This window comes from Schistocerca serialis, chromosome 6 (genome assembly GCF_023864345.2).
Source record: "Schistocerca serialis cubense isolate TAMUIC-IGC-003099 chromosome 6, iqSchSeri2.2, whole genome shotgun sequence".
NCBI classification, from domain to species: domain Eukaryota; kingdom Metazoa; phylum Arthropoda; class Insecta; order Orthoptera; family Acrididae; genus Schistocerca; species Schistocerca serialis.
In genome coordinates, this window is record NC_064643.1 from 752,000,866 (window position 1) to 752,024,601 (window position 23,736).

A 23,736-nucleotide genomic window follows, 5' to 3' on the forward strand; every position below is an offset into this window, starting at 1 on the left:
AAGGAAGTTCGACTCCTCATCATGTTTATAAATAAAGTGGCAATGCAATCACACCCTTGAGCTCACGATGTAACAAGTGTACGGAGACCTTAATCATTATGACTCTTAAGGCAACAATTAGCTGTATAGGAAGCTCCAAATAGAATTTCACGAAATTCGAAATTATTAAGGACAGTTCATTTTAACACTATGTCGCTGTACCACTCCACATAATAGGGAATAGTAATTGCAAGGGGGCAGATTAAATGAATGTCAAGTTTGCACCTTACATGAGAGATTTTATACACCTTAATGAGAAGATGATTATGTCAGCTGATATGCTTCGACGAAAATGAGCAGATTTGCCTACTAAAATTTACAGTAGGCAATGCAAAGGGATGACACTCAGTCAACGGTATTAATACACCGAACCTAAATCCTGCACGTCGATGAGCAAGAGGTGAAAGAAAGCTGCTCGAGGAAACGTTTTGTTTGGGGGCAGATGCAAGTTGCACCGTCACAGCCCAAGTACAACGGAACACTTTTAAGGCGACCTGTGGCGACGGACAATGAATGCAGTGGACGACACATGGAGGAGAACAGCACTGTGTGCTACAAATGGTTCAAATGGCTCGGAGCACTATGGGACTTAACGTCTAAAGTCATCAGTCCCCTAGAACTTAGAACTACTTAAACCTAACTTACCTAAGGACATCACACACATCAATGCCCGAGGCAGGATTCGAACGTGCGACCGTAGCGATCGCGCGGTTCCAGACTGTAGTGCCTAGAACCGCTCGGCCACCCCGGCCGGCTGAGTGCTACAGAAAGAATATTTAGAAAACTGCGTTGGGGAACTTCCAGATGGATACAAACAGACCAGAGACGCAGTAGATCACGTGGAAGGGGCGTGGTACACTCGTGGTGCACACATGTAACTTTTAGGCGTCTGGAGTGGGCACGAACTGTCCAGTTGGCTGAAATGAACTAGGAAGGAGTAAAGTTCCGAAATTTCGACGCAGTTTGATGGTAGGCCCTTTGCGATTGGCAGAGATAGTTTCCACAGGATGAAAGGAATTCTCCTATTGGTTGGAAAATCCGTAACGCGAATCACAAAAGGACCTGGGGGCGGGGGGGACAGTATTGGTACGAGAGACACAAGGCCGAAAATTTCGTGGACTCTCCTCTGAACCAGCGTCAAGTGCAGAAGAGGGCGCATCACACTCCGTACGATGCAGAGGAGGAATTTTGTGTGAACGACGTGTCTGACGATAGAGAAAAGGAGTGGAGTGACAGATAATTTAAGCTGACGAGCTCACTCAGCGATTTCACTAATAGCTGGTTTTAGCCTTAAGCTTAAACTAAGGTAACACTCTGTTCTTTTTTTCGTTTTGTTTTTTGAGGAGTGTCTGGAAATAAATCCAACTTCCTGGTAGAGCCTTTATTGAAATAACAGTTCAAAACAACTTCCTGCAAATACTGGTAGGACGCTTTGTGGCCAGAAACCTAATAACTGTGCACAAATTAAGCACTCATGTAAAACACAGAAATCAACCTGTATTAAACGCACTGAGGGGAAGTTCAGACGGTAGCTCCACCACAAGGCACCAAAAGTCCACGACTCAAATAAGAGTCTAAAACTACTCACCAAATCTGTCGCTCGCAAGTGACAGGGAACAGTAATAAATGCAAGGTCGAGGTGGTCTCTCGTATGCTTGTTTCCCAGGACATTGGTTGCCAGAGACAAACAGCGGACACGCTTTAGAGTCCGGCGTATAGCTTGTATTCAGCTCACACCGGGCAGACATAACACGGTCCTACCGCAATAGGGACACAGCTCCCCAGAACCACGGCCACACCATTGCCTCGTTAGTCTCACGCCGCGATTTCTGTCAGCTCTCGCTGTTTGGAGCACCCTCCACCGACTGCCCCGCGCTGGCAATCTCGTCCCGTCGGCGAGCCGCACTCCAGCAAAGATGAACGCACGACCACCCAGTCGAGAGGTCGAAGCGAGTCGACAGCTCACAAAGCATTATGTCCAATGAACCTCTGGTAAAAAACACTCGTCACATCTCGAGTACTATTTTTCTTACATCGAATATCTGTTCTTCAGGATCTGTTTCTTCGGTACAAGATCTCAATCTACACTACTGTTCATTAAAATTGCTACACCACGAAGACAACGTGCTATAGACGCGATATTTAACCAACACGAAGAAGATGCTGTGATATGCAAAGGATTAGCTTATCAGAGCATTCACACAAGGTTGGCGCCGGTGGCGACACCTACAACGTGCTGACATGAGCAAAGTTTCCAACCGATTTCTCGTACACAAATAGCAGTTGACCGGCGTTGCCTGGCGACACGTTGTTGTGATGCCTCGTTTAAGGAGGAGAAATGCGTACCATCACGTATCCGACTTATATAAAGATAGGATTGTAGCCTGTCGCGATTGCGGTTTATCGTATCGCGACATTCCTGCTCGTGTTGGTCGAGATCCAATGACAGAATATCGAATCGGAGGGTTCAGGAGGGTAATACGAAACGCGATGTTGGATCCCAACGGCCTCGTATCACTAGCAGTCGAGATGACAGGCATCTTATCCACATGGCTGTAACGGATGGTGCAGCCACGTCTCGACCCCTGAGCCAACAGATGGCGACGTTTGCGAGACAACAATTATCTGCACGAACAGTTCGACGACGTTTGCAGCAGCATGGATTATCAGCTCACAGACCATGGCTGCGGTTACCCTTGACGCTGCATCACAGACAGGAGCGGCTGCGATGGTGTACTCAACGACGAACCTGGGTGCACGAATGGCAAAACGTCATTTTTTCGGATGAATCCAGGTTCTGTTTACAGCATCATGATGGTCGCATCCGTGTTTCGCGACATCGCGGTGAACGCACATTGGAAACGTGTATTCCTCATCACCATACTGGCGTATCAACCGGCGTGATGGTGTGGGGTGCCATTGGTTACACGTCTCGGTCACCTCTTGTTCGCATTGACGGCACTTTGAACAGTGGACGTTACATTTCAGATGTGTTATGACCCGTGGCTCTCCCCTTCATTCGATCCCTGCGAAACCCTACATTTCAGCAGGATAATGCACGACCGCATGTTGCAGGTCCTGTACGGGCCTTTCTGGATACAGAAAATGTTCGACTGCTGCCCTGGCCAGCACATTCTCCAGATCTCTCACCAATTGAAAACGTCTGGTCAATGGTGGTCGAGCAACTGGCTCGTCACAATACGCCAGTCACTACTCTTGATGAACTGTGGTTTCGTGTTGAAGCTGCATGGGCAGCTGTACCTATGCACGCCATCCGAGCTCTGTTTCACTCAATGCCCAGGCGTATCAAGGCCGTTATTACGGCCAGAGGTGGTTGTTCTGGGTACTGATTTCTCAAGATCTATGAACCCAAATTGCGTGAAAATGTAATCACATGTCAGTTCTATATAATATATGTGTCCAATGAATACCTGCTTATCATCTGCTTTTCTTCCTGGCGCAGCAATTTTAATGGCCAGTAGTGTACGTATATTCTCTACGAGTTGATGTACATTGCATTGTGGAGAGTACAACGTACCAATATTACGGATATTCTTTCCTGTTCGATTCGCATATCTGTCTACCTGCCTCTTTTTTTTTTATTTGGTCATCGGTCTACTGACTGGTTTGATGCGGCCCGCCACGAATTCCTTTCCTGTGCTAACCTCTTCATCTCAGAGTAGCACTTACAACCTACGTCCTCAATTATTTGCTTGACGTATTCCAATCTCTGTCTTCCTCTACAGTTTTTGCTCTCTACAGCTCCCTCTAGTACAATGGAAGTCATTCCCTCATGTCTTAGCAGATGTCCTATCATCCTGTCCCTTCTCCTTATCAGTGTTTTCCACATATTCCTTTCCTCCCCGATTCTGCGTAGAACCTCCCCATTCCTTACCTTATCAGTCCACCTAATTTTCAACATTCGTCTATAGCACCACATCTCAAATGCTTCGATTCTCTTCTGTTCCGGTTTTCCCACAGTCCATGTTTCACTACCATACAATGCTGTACTCCAGACGTACATCCTCAGAAATTTCTTCCTCAAATTAAGGCCGGTATTTGATATTAGTAGACTTCTCTTGGCCAGAAATGCCTTTTTTGCCATAGCGAGTCTGCTTTTGATGTCATCCTTGCTCCGTCCTCCATTGGTTATTTTACTGCCTAGGTAGCAGAATTCCTTAACTACATTGACTTCGTGACCATCAATCCTGATGTTAAGTTTCTCGCTGTTCTCTATGAGTGAAATAATCTCTCATATCTTAGTCTCATGATCCCTACTCAAGACGTGATATGGCGTATGGTTGCTCATTCTTCTTCCAGTACGGTTTCTCCAAATTCACCCAACAGGATCTCGCGGTAACTACGTCGCATTTTCCGTTTACTCGCGAGCATTTCTGTTACTCTTCCGTATAGGCTACAACGTCCTCTTGTGATTGTAGCATAGCGTTTGTGCGTTTGTTCGATGTCTGTAGCTGTGCCTACCTGAAAAGAGTTCCCAACACTTGAGTTAGTCGGACTAGAGTTTCGTACAGAAGTGCTTTACAGATGTACTGCATTTTTCCAGAACTTTTTCAACAAAACTATGGCCTCCTCTCGCCTTCCATAACAATTATTTTACGTAGTAGTCCCATTTCATATCGTTTCTTAGTGTTACTCCTGAATACTTAAACAAACTGACGTACTCAAGATGTTCACCATTACTGATGTAATCAAATACTAAGATAACCAAGTTCTACCTCTTTGTCATAGCCATGATCTTAAATTATCCGTATTTAAAGACAGTTGCCATTCATTACACGATGTGAAAACTTTATCCAAGTCTTTCTGCAGTTCCTCACGATCGTTCAAAGACGATACATTCTTATGCTCCACAGCATCGTCAATGAACAATCTTACAGTGCCCCTGATTTCGCCTGTTAAACTGGTTCAAAAATGGTTCAAATGGCTCTGAGCAATATGCGACTTAACTTCTGAGGTCATCAGTCGCCTAGAACTTAGAACTAATTAAACCTAACTAACCTAAGGACATCACACACATCCATGCCCGAGGCAGGATTCGAACCTGCGACCGTAGCGGTCGCTCGTTTCCAGACTGAAGCGCCTAGAACCGCACGGCCACTCCGGCCGTTAAACTGCTTATGTGGAGTGAGTACACTGGAGGGTTTATTACACTTCTTTGCAGCATTCCCGATGTTACTTTCATTTCTGTGAAACATTCGTCGTAAAGTATACCGTACTGGCTTCTATTAATCAAATGATGAGTCCAAATGGTAAACGTTCTAGGTGACAAAGCTCACATTTGAGAAGACAATCAAAAAAAGTGTATTTCTTTCCGTGCGTAAGTTATTTGGTCCAAAAAATTGAGAAGGTTTTCTGCTACCACAGAATTACAACGTTCACCATATCACTGCAAAAAATAGTAAGAGAAATTAGAAAATAAATAATTCGTTAAGGACGTTCTTGGCACCATACCAAAAAACTGACTTGATCCAAGTGCCAGTAAGTGTGTTTTTGTTTCTTGTGCCATTAACACTGAGGCGTTACGCTTTGTTTGTGATAATATAAGCGTAGAGACAAATACAGCAGTAATGTTTTATCCAGTGGAACTGTAGTCAGCAAAATCCTTTTCTCAAATATTTTACGTTTGTTACGAGAAAAGAATAAAGTTAAATTCAAGAAAAAACTCTCTCAACATCTATTTCTGTTTCTTACACAACTCCATTCTTGCGACCACAGGTTGACAAGTTTATTGTAGGGCTTCTCGCATTGTTGAGGAAGCTATGGCAACATCATCAATATGTCTTTCCGTTTTCAAACTGCTAAACGTGGTTGCCTTTTCAGATGAAATATGGCGTGGTCTACATCAGCCATGACCTTCACTAATTTGAATTTATTGACATTTATCCATTCTTCTACAATGGCGGGAAAAATTAGTACACCATTTTAGAGGTTTCCGGTACACTCAAGATATATTGTTGCAACAATGCATGTGGAGTACATGAAATGCTTACATTTACAGATCAGTAACTCAATCTGCTCTGAGATACCAGGTATCGACGCATGATTGGAGACGAGGGAGCCGGCGGTTCTAGGCGCTTCAGTCTGGAACCACGCGACCGCTAGGGTCGCAGGTTCGACTCCTGCCTCGGGCATGGATGTGTGTGATGTCCTTAGGTTAGTTAGGTTTAAGTAGTTCTAAGTTCTAGGGGACTGATGACCTCAGATGTTAAGTCCCATAGTGCTCAGAGCCACCTGAATTTTTTTTTTATTTATTTATTTATTTATTTATTTATTTTTTTTTTTTATTTTATTTTTTTTTTTTTTTTTGAGGGAAGTTGCTGTGCATCTTGCAGATCACGATGAGTTGCACGGTCAGTTTGACGGCGAGCATTATCCTATTGGAAAAGCACAACACCTTCCTGTCGCTATAAAGGCAAAAGAACAGATCTAATGGCATTTTGCAGGTTTGCGTCACTTCCAGACACACCAAAAGCGATCGAGAGTTGTAGCTTATCGCACCCGAGAATAACTCCGGGATGGGACACTGTGTCTTGAACGAACGCACTCCACGGGACAGCGCTCACCAAGTCTACGTCGAACGCTTAAGCGACTATCACTTGCGTGCAGGCGCATTCCTTGTTCCAAGTGATCCTCTGACAGCTTCACTAGAGTCGTGCATGTCGATGCTGTGACGAGAGTGGAAGATGAACGACGGGTGTGCATGCCCATAGTCTCACTGCTACTTGCCAGTTCGCAAAGGTTCGTGGTCTCACAAGCCCTCTAGTCTTGCTGTGGTAGCTGTGGGATCTTCCACTTGTGAGGTAACGGGGGAGTTGCAGCACTCTGGAAATATACTACTGTAAATTCAGAGTTGGCGGCCAACGCTCGGGCCGCGCGGCATGGCCGAACTCGTTAGCATCCTTGTGGTGCCTCACAACGGCCGGAGCACGTGGTCCGTCGAGCACGCGGCTGGGAATTCCTTGGTGGCACTGTGCGCCGGGAGGGCCAAAGATGGCGGACTTTGTGAGACCTTGAAACTTCCTGGCAGATTAAAACTGTGTGCCGGACCGAGACTCGAACTCGGGACCTTTGCCTTTCGCGGGCAAGTGCCCTACCAACTGAGCTACCCAAGCACGACTCACGCCCCGTTCTCACAGCTTTACTTCTGCCAGTACCTCGTCTCCTACCTTCCAGACTCCTCGCAGGAGAGCTTCTGTAAAGTTTGGAAGGTAGGAGACGAGGTACTGGCAGAAGCAAATCTGTGAGGACGGGGCGTGAGTCGTGCTTGGGTGGCTCAGTTGGTAGAGCACTTGCCCGCGAAAGGCAAAGGTCCCGAGTTCGAGTCTCGGTCCGGCACACAGTTTTAATCTGCCATGAAGTTTCATATCAGCGCACACTAAGCTGCACAGTGAAAATCTCATTCTTTGTGAAACCTTAATGGCAGACATTTCACAGTTCGCATGGAAATTAATAGTAGCCAGATGAATGATGATACCTCAAAAAGAAACGTGTACATTATCCATTATTTGCACAACTATTCTGATGGTGTAATCAGATTTTTAATATCTTTATTAGTTTAAAGTTTAGTATCTGATCGTAAATTACACAAGTAATACCCAGCAACGAATTTCCAAAATCCAAACCCTTACAGGCATCTAACTTGAATAGTACATGAGTTATTGGAGGTCAAAGTGGCCGATTACTGTCGATCGCGTCAGGCCATAAATACTCCACAGTTACACGAAAAAACGGTAGCAGCATGTTTATAAATATTTTTATTCATCTATGTCTTTGTTTATGTCCGATATAAGCTTTTCACGAAGAAATTGGTTAACTATTTACTGCGTTTCAAAAAGCACAGTCAGTAGGCTACTGGCTTATCCTTTGTTCTATTCCATTCATATATGTTTATTTAATTTGTTTATGTATCTAATAATGTGTGTGAGGGCGTGTTTATGGTCCAGCCGTAGGAATATTTGTTTATTTTCAAGTATTTAAATGTAAATCCAGTGTTTCGAATATGTTTCATTATGTTTGTGTGGGTGCGTTGGCTTTGAAAAAAAATGGTTCAAATGGCTCTGAGCACTATGGGACTCAACTGCTGAGGTCATTAGTCCCATAGAACTTAGAACTAGTTAAACCTAACTAACCTAAGGACATCACAAACATCCATGCCCGAGGCAGGATTCGAACCTGCGACCGTAGCGGTCTTGCGCGTTGGCTTTGAAGACATGGCGAGAGCGCTCTAGCCAATCACAGCGATCGTTGCAAAAAGGATACGTGGAAGGAGCATCGTTTCCGGAGAGGACACAGGGCAGTTCTGGCAGTGCGGCAGTGCTGGACAGGACAAGGAAAGTGTTGGACGTATCGGCGCGACGGACGCTCGGTCGCGGCAGAGACTTGGAGAGTGTGAAGCGGTTTGCGCGTGGTCGCGGCAGATAGAAATACTTGGAGTGCCGACTTGTGCACTTGTGAGATTTCCATGGCTTCTACAGTGAAGACGTAGTGTGCGTTTAGAAGTGAATCTATTTTTTCCCTCTTATTCAACTTTTGCAGAAATACACCGCATTCTCAGAAGTACTTCTACTATCCTACTCATCATTTAAACTCGTTAAGATAGTACCTGCAGATTTTATTTAATTACAATCTTTCATTCATAAATTTATATGTTACTTTCATAATTCCCAATTGCCGAATGATCGAAACCTTCGACCATTCGATTCATGTGTGTATTCTTATCGTATACTGTAGACTCAGCAGTATTTGGCCTGAAATGCGGCAACTACGTATCCCTGCCCCTAGACAACGAAACCAGCCAAAACTTTTAATATTTCAACTCTGAGTCGGAGGGCACATAGTTGGGGGCCACCAACATCACACCATCATTTCATATTCTTTGAAAGCCCGCACACTGCTGCCCCTACATTGCAATCCTGGCGGGCGTCTGTGCTGCGTTCACAACCAGAAACTCGTCTATGGCGGTGAGAATGTTCACGTGACCATTGACGCCATCGTTGCTCAACTGATTCAGTACGTCGTACGTCCAGCTTGTGTAAAAACTCTCCGAAAGCACTATCCCGTCACTCGGAAGGCCACAATTTTACCCCTTTAATACTCGCTCAGTTAGCTGTAGGAAGCACGTGTGGGTCTCCGTGACATGTCCGCCTGTTTGCTTCACACGTCTGCAGCACACTGAGACTTCTGGCTGTGAGCATTCCCCATTAAAGGGTAGACACAGATTGCGCTCTGGTAGCTACGCCACTACATTATCTGTTGGCGGACGACGCTGAAATCGTTATCAGTACATCTACTATCCCCCAGATGGTATGTGCTGTCATCGGATGAAATTCGACGTCGTCCTTCCACGTGTACTATTTTTTTCCGGCAGTGTATTTCAGAGTCAGAATTTTTAATAGTTATTTGAAGCAGAGAGGTACGAGACACTTTGATCATACTGTATTTCGTGATCTTATACGTCTGCATTGACGAGAGAGTTTCAGCAGCATCTTTAAAATAAATCAAGTCAGTCGTATGCATTGGAATTACATGGAACGGGTTCATAGCTTTAGTTCCCATAACATTTTCCAGATACACGATGTTTTGTTTGTTCATTTCTCCACCTTGTTTTACTGCTTTTGAAACTAGTATTACATATTTCATTACAAAGATCTTTCATTGGTACAAACAAAAGCACACGTGCACTCTACTTACCACACAATGGCGCATTAACTGGCTGGAGGAGAACTTGACGCGTGGCACTTAGAAGTCCATAGGGAAGCGTTCCTCGCCACATAGGCCATGCGCCATCTACTAATGAATGTCTGAAACGTTTCCTCCACGATTTGGCACTTGGAAAAAATCTAGGAAGTGTAGCAGACTATCGAGAACAGAGTAACACAGGAAACGTGTCTTGCGAAAAAAAATGGACCTTACAACGATTGACATTCCCATTCGTCAAATATTTCGCAAGCAAATAACCTATTTGTAGTATGTACTACATACAACCACATCTTGGTTAGTAGCTGGGAGTGAGGTACAGTGTCCAATGCCTCTCAGAAATCTAGGAAGACAGTTAGTCTACCTGTTCTTCTCTATCTGTTTACAAGGTGCCTTGTACGAAAAAGCTGTGTTTCACATGCGTGATTTTTTGTTAATCTCTGCTGCTTCTTGAGAGGATTCTTTTCCTCCAGTGAAGTCATAATGGCAAGATCTTGAAGGACAAACAGATTCGATGTAATGCAAAGAATACGGCGATTAGCTTCACATGAAATCCCTCATATAGCTCTGTTGGCTGCGGTTCTCCGCAAGTCGTTTTATTAATATCATATGGCACCACATAGCATACACATCCGCATACGTAGCGTATTTACAGGGTACTGTTTAGTTTGTTTGTGTTTTCTGGATCATATTCATGACAACTTTCATTATATGCAGCACCTTCAATACACAAGAGAGGTGATGAATAATTTTTTCTGCATAATTTGCTCCAAGCTTTGCTGTCCAAGAATAAGGTTAAGTTGTTGATAGTGGAACCGAATTTCTGAATACTGCTACTCTTTTCAAATTATTTCTGACTCTGCAAAGCAAACTTTTTCTTCTTCTTTTTCTTCTTCTTCTAGTGCCTATCCATTCAAGATGGTGAACATCATAGCTATATCACTTCTGCTCTTTTAAAAAGTTCCTTCTTCGTGTGTGAAGTCCATGTTCTTCAGTGTCTACTTTTACCCGATATCATTCCTTGGCCAGTTGGGGTGACCGAGCGGTTCTAGGCGCTACAGTCTGGAACCGCGCGACCGCTACGGTCGAAGGTTCGAATCCTGCCTCGGCCATGGATGTGTGTTACGTCCTTAGGTTAGTTAGGTTTAACTAGTTCTAAGTTCTAGGCGACTAATGACCTCAGAAGTTAAGTCCCATAGTACTCAGAGCCATTTGGACCAATCATTCCTTGACTAATGTTCTGTAGAAATTTATATTTTTCTCTATTCCTCGTTACATGGGCAAGATACTATAGTTTCTGCATTTAGGGCTTTATTTTGTGATGAATGTGGTTGTTGCTAATTTTATCTGCTCATAGCATTCTTAGCATTATCCTGTACATCCACATCTTAAATGCTTCAAGTCGTTTCCTCTTTGCCTCGGTCAAAATCTAGGCCTCAGCTTCATTGAAAACGACGGGTAATGTGTAACAACGTATAGATCTTGATTTTACAAAATTGTTGAGGCTTTCGTGGCCACTTGTTGACAAACTGCCTACTGGCTTCTGTCTCGGGTTCTTCGGCCGACGTTCGAAGAACCCGAGACAGAATCCAGTAGGCAGTTTGTCGATCTTGATTTTGTTTCAATTGAAAACTTACGACTGTTGAACAAGTTAATCATTTAAAAAAAATACAATTCTTGCTTCATCAATACGGGCTTTAATTTCTTGTAAGTCAACTCATTGGCTATTAATGTTAGTTGCCAGACATGTGTATTTACTTGGACAACGGGTTTATCGTTAATGTTTAGATGAGAGTTTTCTACTTCTTTTTTGATGATAACATTAATTTTGTTTTACTTTTACTTTCAGTTACTTTCAGATCATAACGCTCACTACTTCCGTTGATTCTGGATGCAAGATGTTGAAGACTGTTTCAGCTGTAAGCAAATATTACAGTATCATCAACGTAGCTGCTGCGGTTCAGTTTCTCCCCATTCAAGACGATTCCTTCTTGTTTATCAAAGGCTTTTTGACGATAATTTCCGAATGAAGGTTAAATATCATTCGTGACCTTAAATGATATGTGAGGCTGCTTTTAGAGCGACCATTTTTTTAACAGTAGAGTACATGAAATTTGAGCATATACAGCTGACATTCCCTTCGAGCAGATTTCTGTCCAGTGAATACCTTGTGCTCATCTGAGAAACTGCATCAGAAAATTAGTCCACGTAACATCAGTGAATGTCCTATTGCCTCTTCCTCTACAAAATAACCGCCCGCGGCACTTTCATAACAACCATCCACTTCTTGAAGATGTAGTCGTGTCTACCTTGTATCATTATGTAGCGTATGATCAAACCTAGCAATCGTAGTCCGGTTTTGAATTAGGTGTGTATTCTGGTGTGAATGTTCGTCCCACCATTCTTTCAACTTCTTGGGAACATCCAAAACGTCTGGGACATGAAGACGGACTCAAGGTGGCTAGTATGACAGGCGTATTGCAGAGTGCAGACTTTCGATGGACTGGCCACCAATTTCTGCCACCAATCTCTGCTGCCGCATGGGCTATCTCAGTGACAAAGTGAGTCTGCACTAAATAAATTAAATCGATACTTTTTACGTCAGATTCGGGTTATTCAGGAAGTTACCATTCGTTTGACATGCTTCTCAAGTTGATTAAAGTGTTATTTCAAAATTCAAGAATTCTTTACTTACTCGCTATCAGACTAATTTTCTCCGACTCTTTCAGATTACTGTCGACTTGCCTAACCAGCGTGCTATGGAGTCGTGGGGACAGACGAATTTTCTGGGTCCTAATTTGATTAATCCTGCAATATCGAAAGACGGCGAGTATTGGCAGAGACAAGTCAGCCGTCAGTTTCACATTCGGGCCATGGCTAACAGCGGCGGAAGAGGGACGGCAGCGTCCGCCGTTTTCGCAGAAGCTGTCGTCTCCTCAGTAGTCCCAACCCCGGGGCAGCGGGCTCTGACCGCTGCAAAAGGGAGCTAACTGTAACCGCAGGGCTGGTTAGGTTGGCTACACGGCCCTCTTCTTGTCGTCGGAAACTTGCCGTGTCGCGATCTCCTCGGCCACAAAAGTGTCGAGAGACACCATGATTACGTAGTGATGAAAGGAGGTGGACGGTTATAATGTTCGTAAGTTTTCAACCAGCCGCCATCTCAGCATCGGTGAGTTTGCTTTATGCACAACTTGCCGCCATGGACTGTTCCGCTCTCGAGGTCACAGACAGTTAAATTTATTTCAGCGTCCACTTTCAGTAGCATTCGTACTTTCGCTGCAAATCATTCAGTACCCAGTAGACCGGGGGCTATTTAAGATGATACCTGAATTGTTGTTTGAAGTGTCCTGCTCCGGCTTCGATTGCCGTTCATCCTAGTGAAAAAGGTTATCCATGTTTTCTCTCCTCGCACTTTCGCGTAGTTCAAGGGTTGGACCGTTTTAATCAAGACTGTTCATGCGTTTAAATGTTTTACATTTTATATTCTTGTTCCGCAGCAAGAAGGAGTAGGACTTGCATTTCACAAATTTACAGTTACTCTCTTGTATCAAGCTACCTCCCCAGTTTATTAGGTCTAATTGGAGGAACAATATATACTACTGGCCATTAAAATTGCTACACCAAGAAGAAATGCAGATGATAAACGGGTATTCATTGGACACATATATTACACTAGAACTGACATGTGATTACATTTTCACGCAATTTGGGTGCATAGATCCTGAGAAATCAGTACCCAGAACAACCACCTCTGGCCGTAATAACGGCCTTGATACGCATGGAGATTGAGTGAAACAAAGCTTGGATGGCATGTACAGATACAGCTGCCTATGCAGCTTCAACACGATACCACAGTTCATCAAGAGTAGTGACTGGCGTATTGTGACGAGCCAATTGCTCGGCCACCATTGACCAGACGTTTTCAGTTGGTGAGAAATCTGGAGAATGTGCTGGCCAGGACAGCAGTCGAACATTTTCTGTATCCAGAAAGCCCCGTACAGGACCTGCAACATGCGGTCGTGCACTATCCTGCTGAAATGTAGGGTTTCGCAGGGATCGAATGAAGGGTAGAGCCACAGGTCGTAACACATCTGAAATGTAACGTCCACTGTTCAAAGTGCCGTCAATGCGAACAAGAGGTGACCGAGACGTGTAACCAGTGGCACCCCATACCATCACGCCGGGTGATACGCCAGTATGGCGATGACGAATACACGCTTCCAATGTGCGTTCGCGGCGATGTCGCCAAACACGGATGCGACCATCCTGATGCTGTAAACAGAACCCGGATTCATCCGAAAAAATGACGTTTTGCCATTACTGCACCCAGGTTCATCGTTGAGTACACCATCGCAGGCGCTCGTGTCTGTGATGCAGCGTCAAGGGTAACCGCAGCCATGGTCTCCTAGCTGATAGTCCATGCTGCTGCAAACGTCGTTGAACTGTTCGTGCAGATGGTTGTTGTCTTGCAAACGTCCCCATCAGTTGACTCAGGGATCGAGACGTGCCTGCACGATCCGTTACAGCCATGCGGATAAGATGCCCGTCATCTCGACTGCTAGTGATACGAGGCCGTTGGGATCCAGCACGGCGTTTCGTATAACTCTCCTGAACCCACCGATTCCATATTCTGCCAACAATCATTGGATCTCGACCAACGCGAGCAGCAATGTCGCAATACGATGAACCGCAATCGCGATAGGCTGCAATCCGACCTTTATCAAAGTCGGAAACGTGATGGTACACATTTCTCCTCCTTACACGAGGCATCACAACAACGTTTCACCAGGCAACGCCGGTCAACTGCTGTTTGTGTATGAGAAATCGGTTGGAAACTTTGCTCATGTGAGCACGTTGTAGGTGTCGCCACCGGCGCCAACCTTGTGTGAATGCTCTGAAAAGCTGATCATCTGCATATCACAGCATCGTCTTCCTGTCGGTTAAATTTCGCGTCTGTAGCACGTCATCTTGGTGGTGTAACAGTTTTAATGGCCAGTAGTGTAGTAGATTTTACTATACCAGACGCGTATTCTCTTGTCTATAGCTTGCCTCTGTTGTTCTATTGATTATATTAATTAACCATCAACTGATTCCGCTGCAAAGGGAAGCTAACGGTAATCGTAGCGCAGAATTAGCTCGGTGCAGCCACCATCGAGAGAGCAGCCGACCGGCGGGCGAATGACCAACCTCAACATTTGCAGGGAAACGGCAAAATCGACTGCACAAGTAATTAATTTCTTCACATCTCTGTAAATTAATCTTTAGTAGCATTCACGCCATTGTCTACATCAGCGAACAACCGCGACATTGTAACTGGTGATTTTTGGAAAGTGCTACTCAGAAATGAGTTCTCAAGCGGCTTGTTAAGACTGTACTCCGTGTCAGCTCTTCTGCCGAGATCTGGAGGAGCAATATTGGCTATATCAGGCAACGACTGAATGGGTGGAGCAGTGTGCGATATGCAGGGGGGGGGGGGATGGGGGGGATTTCCCCCCCCCCCCCCCCCCCCCCCCTCTGCATCAGACCATCCCCTCCTCTGGTTTTAGTTTATGCATTCCAGCCTGGGATGTTTACTTCCCATGCACTGGAGTAAAACTTTAGATATAATTTAAATTTGTGGAGCCGAACACTGAAAGTTTTTAATACAGTCTTACTATAAATACTATTAATATGTTCGCTAATTAATATTGAAAAAGTGTTACGTAGTAGGTAAGCATTTCAAACCATTTAGAACTAAATCATCATTCTCATGTTGTCATTGTTAATTTCGTCTAAGGTGCGTCATCCGTTTACTTGCGAGCTTGCGAGGGACGTAGTGTGGCAGTCATACCGCAGCAGCCATACCTCAGAGTTGGGTGAGCTGGGGGCTGAAATTCCCACCCCGGGCCCTGACACAACATACGCCGTAAGATGTTGCCTGTTGTAGCATGCTACAAGACGACGCACGCCACATTTCCGTAGCATGCCACAATGTTGCAAGACGTCGGCCCAGCGTAAACGAGGTTTTAGAGCCATGTCTGTATTGTATGGTGGATGTGATGTGTTGCGTACGAAACTAAAACCTGCAGTCAGATCCAAACGTCGTGGAATACTGTGAAGACGTGTCGTCCTGCAGGAAGATAACGCTCGCCCACATTCTGCCAAACGGACAGCCGACGCAATAAAGGAATTGAGATTCGAGGTGCTGGAACATCCACCATACAGTCCAGACCTGGCTCCAAGCGATTTTCACATGTTTGGACCCTTAACGGAAGCACTACAGGGAAGAAGATTTGACAGTGATGAAGACGTTATTGCTACGGTGCAAAATTGGTTACAGGTGCAACCGACGAACGTATTTTCTGAGGAAATAAAAAAAAACTCGTAAAACGTCGGGAAAAGTGCATTGAAGTCCAGGGAGGTTACGTAGAAAAATAACGCATGTTTCAGTTTTCTATCATCAGAATAAGTACAGCTTTTCACAAATGTGCCTCTACTTTTTGAATTCCCCTCGTATACCTGTATGTAGATGATTTTGTAAATACGCTTCACCTATAATGTACTTTTAAACATATAACAAGGGATGGCTTTTCTGATAGTGTATACGCATGAATAGTGAGTTTCGGCATTAACATCTATTTATACACTGCTGGCCACCGTAAATGCTACACCAAGAAAGACAAGAGGTAGCACAACAAGATTTATTTTGTAGATAACATGTTGACCAAGAATCAAATGATTACGTTTACAGACGTCTGTGACATGTGGTTCCTGCCAGAATCAGTAGCCAGAGTAGCCGCCATTGTTGGAGATCACCGCTGCCATACGTCTCGGCATTGAGTCAAAGAGACGTTGGATGTGTTCCTGGGGTACAGCAGCCCAAGCAGCTTCCACACGTTGCCAAAGATCATCTGGTGTGGCAGCTGGGGATGTAATCTGGGTCACTCGTTGAGCAACCATGGACCCCATGTTTTCTATCGGCGAAAGATCCGGAGAGCGAGCCGGCCAGGGAAGCACTTCAATCTGGTTATTGACGAAGAACCTTCGGACAATGCGTGCCACGTGTGGTCGCGCATTATCCTGTTGAAATATGGCTGTGGCCGAGCCCTGAAGGTAAGGAAGGACAGCTGGCTCCAGCACCTCGGATATGTAGCGCCGGCTATTTAAAGTACCGGCAATGCGTACTAGAGGCGTGCGAGAGTAATATCCAATACCGCCCCATACCATAACACCTGGTGCAAGACCAGTGTGGCGGTGCATAATGCAGCTGTCCAGCATCCTCTCTCCACGGTGTCTCCACACTCGAATCCGACCATCGTGGTGCTGCAGACAGAAGCGTGCCTCGTCAGTAAAGACAACGTCTTTCCATTCTGCCGTCCACATCCGTCTGTCATCAAACCATTGGCGACGGAGACGTCTGTGGTTCTGCGTCAATGGTAGACGAAGCAATGGACGTCTTGCGGACAGACCACTCTGCTGTAAACGGCGTCGAATGGTACGCGCCGACACTGGATGATGCGTTACAGACGCAATGTGCTGTGCTATGGTTCGGGATGTCACTGAGCGATCCGTCACTGCCATGCGCACAATTTGCTTATCAGCACGTGCAGTGGTGCACCGAGGTGAATGCGACCGACCACGTCGGTCCGTCGTACCCTCCTGCATCCAACGGTCACATATCTGCATTACAGTTGTTTGGTTTCGTCCAACACGACTACCGATTTCTCTGTATGATAATCCACAATCTCGGTAAGCCACTATCCTTCCTCTGTCGAACTCGGATACTTGATCAAACGATGTTCGCTGTTGTCTACGAGGCATAACTGATCGTCTTGTGAAACAACCACAAAGTAAACACACGTGCCGAACATACACTCGTCGAAATCGCCAAGCTTTAAATGGCGCTATGAGGTGGCGCCACAGGCGCGCGTGATGTGCGTCTGCGCTGAAATTCTAATCAGTTGCATATCAAATCGCTGCAAACCCATGGTGTAAAATTCACTTGATTCGGATGCTTCCTTCAGGGTGTTGCATTTACGGTGGCCAGAAGTGTAAATAACTGTTTAGCCATGGGTGACGCCACGGTCAAAGCTAGTAACATATATAGTTGTACAACCCCCTAAGACATCCCCCCCACTGGTAAAAGCACAAATCGCACACTGCCGGAGGAGTAGTGGTCATCGGGGCCTCATGCAGACGTTCATCTATCTTCGTTATACGAGCGCTGTTAACTCGTGCTTGCGCGATACACCCGGCAGTTCCTGCGAACGGCACTGACAGATTCTCGGCCAGCGACCACCCAGTTTCCCTCGGCGCCCCCTTGCAGTGGAAGGCCGCACGCCCCTTTTTCCGGGCCATTACGCGCCGCCGTGCCTCGTCGGCTTCCGGACTGGTCCAGGATGTGCGGGGCTCCAGGCACGGAGGGCGCCCTGGACTCGACCGCCTGTCCAGATAAGAGTGAGTCGTAGCTGCTCCAGTTCATTTTGTCTCTGCCTTCGCGGTGCCTTGTTTCACTTGCACCCTGGTAGGCGGCGCGAACTTAACTTGCAGTTTTCCTAGACGATCGCTGGCTCTGAGAGTTTGAAATAGGCTGGGAGTGGGTTCTCTAACCACAACAAAGGTCAAAGAGTAATTACGATTGTAGTGTTGCTCACGCTGCTAAATATTTCATTTTCGGGCAACAACAAAGTTATATTATGTGGCAGGTGTCATTAGAGCACAGTTAATAAAGTCATTTCTTGAAATAATGGATAAACTAGGCACTCATCTCTTCATGTTCCCCACTCTGGTCTCGTTGTGAACTCATGGCTCAATCGTCGAAAATGTAGGTAGTGATGATTCCAAGTTCGGATGCAAAGAGGCCTAGGTGTTATTATGCGATATTCAAAAGTTTTATAGATGTGTTTCATAAACCATTCTTGAAGATTACACTTTTGCAAGTTAGGACAATGGTGATGTAAAAAAGTAATCAGCACTCCGATTTTAAGTTACACTTCTTTTTTATTACTTTTGTTGCAATATCACGTAACTCGTTCCAAAACATCACTTCACAATATAAAACATACTTGAAAATATCTTCGTCACTGTTAAAGTTCACATTTCATAAACTGACTACAATTTGCGTGTTTTTAACATGACGACCAAAGCTTGACTCTCTGATAACCGCCTTTTTTTTTTTTGGTCATCAGTCTACTGACTGGTTTGATGCGGCCCGCCACGAATTCCTTTCCTGTGCTAACCTCTTCATCTCAGAGTAGCACTTGCAACCTACGTCCTCAGTTATTTGCTTGACGTATTCCAATCTCTGTCTTCCTCTACAGTTTTTGCCCTCTACAGCTCCCTCTAGTACCATGGAAGTCATTCCCTCATGTCTTAGCAGATGTCCTATCATCCTGTCCCTTCTCCTTATCAGTGTTTTCCACATATTCCTTTCCTCTCCGATTCTGCGTAGAACCTCCTCATTCCTTACCTTACCGCTTACGCGCCCAATAATCAGAGTTACAAGTACGTCAAAGATCATAGTGACAAAAGAAAGAATACACATAAGAATAATATCATTGCAATACATACATATCGAAGTACCCCTACATTAATGAAATCAAATCTGAATATTGTCACAGAAATATGTCAACTACTTTGCAGAAACACAGTAGAATATTGCTGGTATCGAGAGGTTGAGGTGAGGTGCCGTAATGGTTACGTAATTCAAGTACCATTACAGTTCTGAGGTGAGAACGGGCAGGAGGAATGCAGCGTAAGGATATCACGCGTGTGTTTTCGCGTGCAACGGTTCCTGCAGCTGTTAGTTCAGTTTGTGCCGAGATCGACTTGACTCTGCTTTGGGTAGTGGCATTCACACTGCGGTATCGACGTGTCCTCCTACGGCCTTCAGTGGATTTGCACTTCCCTGTTTATCGACGCTATGCTGACCTGGACGCTTGTGGTTTTGTCTTCCTCGTTTCTGCATATGCAAAGACCATTTCTGGAAACTCTTGGAGTCAGTATTTCTCTCGTTCTGATATCTGTGTCTCTGCTGTTGGTTGTCTTATGTATCACTGGAACGTTCTAATTGCCGGCCGCAGTCATGGACTGTGCGGCTAGTCCCGGCGGAGGTTCGAGTCCTCCCTCGGGCATGTGTGTGTGTGTGTTTGTCATTAGGATAATTGAGGTTAAGTAGTGTGTAAGCTTATGGACTGATGAGCTTAGCAGCTAAGTCCCATAAGATTCCACGCACATATGAACATTTGAACAATTGCCGGGCGTTGCTGCCGAGCGGTTCTAGGCGCTTCAGTCCGGAACCACGTGGCTGCTACCGTCGCAGGTTCGAATCCCGCCTCGGGAAGGGATGTGTGTGATACCCTTAGGTTAGTTAGGTTTAAATAGTCTAGGGGACTGATGACCTCAGATGTTAAGTCCCATGGTGCTTAGAGCCATTTAAACCATTTTGAACATTTTAATTTATTGCGATTAACCTTGGCCGAAGTTGTGTTGTGCCTTTACATTTATTTCATTGGTGGAAATTTTGGGTGTAAATAATGATACCACTGGGACCTTTACTTGCTTTGGACTATCAAGGCCATAAGCCGTACGGAACTCTCAAAGTCAGCGTTTTGCTAGTGAAACTTCAGTTTCGCCTCATGTGTATGGAAGTTTGTTGTCTGAGCTTTAATGTTTAACGAAGTTCTTTACTCAGTTTTATTAACTTGGTCATGAGAAGTGTGGCATAATTCAACTTCATAGATTTTGAGACTTTTTTACGTTTTGTAAGCTTTGTAATTTTACCTTCTAATTATTTCAAGGGGAATTCCCTATATTAATATGTGTGTTCCGGAACGAGGTCCTATATGCTTGTGAAGCCTGAGGACAAATTAAAGGGAACACTATTGGTAATGCCTAGCCACCAAGTATTCACTTTGAGGAGTAAGCTTAATTATTTATCTGTTACATTTGTTTGATTCCAGTAGGCTTCTAGCCGTGCAGGTTTGGTGTAAAGTTTACCTAAATTTTCTGGGGAGACGCTCATTATTATATTTTTATCCTTTCTTGTCAGTGATTTAAGAAGACTGAAACAACGCATTCGCAATGCTAAAATCAGGCACGCTCGCTCCCTTGTATGCAGCTATCTGATGCCCACGACTCTGTGGAAGAATCTCCGTAGCTTGGGGGTCGGAATGGCAAAATCGGAAACTGCTTTTCATGTCTCAGCTAACGAATTAAATGAATTCTCCTCTGCATCTCTGAATGCCCACACGGCTGATAATTACCGTCCACAAGAATCCCCTAACTGGATAACTAACAACAATACCATCTAAAACACGTAACAATAAATATGGCAAGAAAAGCAACAATGAGAATCTCTTCTGATGCGATAGGCAATGGCAGTATCAGTATAACCATGATTAATAATGTTGCCGATACCTTAGTACCCATCTTAACCAATATATTTAATTTTTCCCTCGTGAAAGGAATACACCCCACTGCATGGAAAAGAAGCATAATTCGACCCATCCCTAAGATCGGAAATCCGCAACTGCCTAGTGATTACCGACCGATTAGCATACTGACTGCTGTTTCCAAAGCACTTCAGTATATCGTTCATGATCAAATCACTGAACACCTGCATGAATTCAGCCTATATGACAAATTTCAATCCGGTTGCCGTAAACATCACAACACAAACACTGCTCTAATTAAGGTAACTGATGACCTGAAATATGTCATCGACAGCCGAAGGTCAACAATATTGACGCTACTAGACATCAGCAAAGCTTTTGACACTGTTAACTTTGACATATTGCTCAGAAAAATGCAACAACTTAATTTCTCAGATAGTGCAATGAGATGGTTTGAAAGCTACTTAAAAGACAGACAGCAATGTTTCGTCTGCGTGAATGAAAAAATCTTCCTGGAAACATGTCTCATCGAGAGTGCCACAAGGATTAGTCTTAGGACCACTTTTGTTTTCTTTATATGTCAACGATATTTCGTCGGTTCTGTCCTCCTGTAAAATATCATTTATATGCCGACGACCTCGGGCTCTACCTAAGCGTTAGACCTGAAGATATAAACACTGCAATCGCTCAGATGAATGATGATCTGTCTTCAGTAGTTACATGGGCGAGAGACCTGGGGGTTAAATTAAATGCAAAAAAGACACAAGTAATCTTAATAGTCCATCAGAAATTAATAAGTTCAGATTTCCGCGAGCGGCTGCTTGCTATTCTGCTCGACGGTATTCCAATACCGTATCAGACAACAGTTAAGAACTTGGATGTAACTTTGGATGAGCATATCAACTGGGCGGAGAATACAGTCGCAGTGTGCCGGAAGACGTCCGCTTGTCTCTATGCTCTCAAAAAGTTTCGGAACGTATTTCTACAGGACTTGAAACGCCAGCTCGTGCAAGCACTCGTTCTACCGAACCTCCACTATTGTGATGTGATTCAACAAGGCATGAGTAGTGAAAACAAAAGACGACTAGAACTAACCATGAATGTCTGTGTGCGTTACACCTGCAACATTCGCCGATATGATCATGTTAGTGCTTCATACTACCAGCTAGGGTGGCCGCGGCCGGTCAAATTGCGTCACTACCACACTTTATGTCTACTTCACCGATTCCTCGTCACGCAAGCACCCCAGTACCTTGCTTCAGAGATTAAACACCTTTCATGCCATCATAATCGAAACACGAGGTCACTCTTATTTGGTATCCTAACTGTGCCCACTCACAAAACGAAAACTTTTACAAACTCCTTCTCAGTTGCCGCTGTCCGCCTCTGGAACAAACTGCCCCTTACCTTGAGCAAAATTCAATGCCCTGCTGCTTTCAAGAAGAAGATGAAGCATTTCTTACTATCATCCTCATAACGTTTTCCACAAAATTAATGGGCCGGCCGGAGTGGCCGTGGGGTACTAGGCGCTGCAGTCTGGAGCCGAGCGACCGCTCCGGTCGCAGGTTCGAATCCTGCCTCGGGCATGGATGTGTGTGATGTCCTTAGGTTAGTTAGGTTTAATTAGTTCTAAGTTGTAGGCGACTGATGACCTCAGAAGTTAAGTCGCATAGTGCTCAGAGCCACAAAATTAATGTACAAGGCCTATGCTCTCCTCTGTCAAATAGCAAAGCTAGTGTCTCGTATCCTTTCTCTTCTTGCTCTTCGTCTATCTCTATTAGCCACGGAATCTTCTTTTCCTTTATATTTCCTTAATTATGTTTATTCATGTCTCTATTCTTCTCCTCCCTTCACCATCAGTCTCCTTCATACTCCCTGCTGCTAGCACTCCTATCTAAAATCAGTCTCTTCCATAGTGTCTAATTATAACAGTACTTATCATCTACAAACATAAACTCTATATGTATGTATTTTTCCAACTGTGTCTTTGTAATTGTTTATTTCACTTTTTGTACTAGATGTACATGTCTACTAAAACATAAGAATGTAAAATAAGTAGAGTGCCTGGTTAGATGTAAGAGAGGACCTGATGGCCCTAATCTTGCCAGGTTAAATAAATCAATAAATTTAGGCGTTTTTGGGAGTGATATTTCCTACCTTATCTTGTGATGGGTTTTTTTTGGGCTTATAGCCGTGACCTCTGAAGAAGATGGCGGTTGTTGTCCACGTAACTTGTATTTCTGCAGTCTACATCTAACCTAAGTTGTTAGCGGAAGTATTGGGACACGGCCGGCGCCATTCCAAAATACCGTCACCAACCCCCACCCCCCTCCCCCCACCGACGTATACGCGCTAGACATTTCAGTATTGGGACACGGCCGGCGCCATTCCAAAATACCGTCACCAACCCCCACCCCCCTCCCCCCACCTACGTATACGCGCTAGACATTTCAGTATTGGGACACGGCCGGCGCCATTCCAAAATACCGTCACCAACCCCCACCCCCCTCCCCCCACCTACGTATACGCGCTAGACATGAAATGTTTTCATAACATGTTTTTCCAAAACATCGTTAGTCGACAAGGTCGCACGCAGTGTATCCGGTAC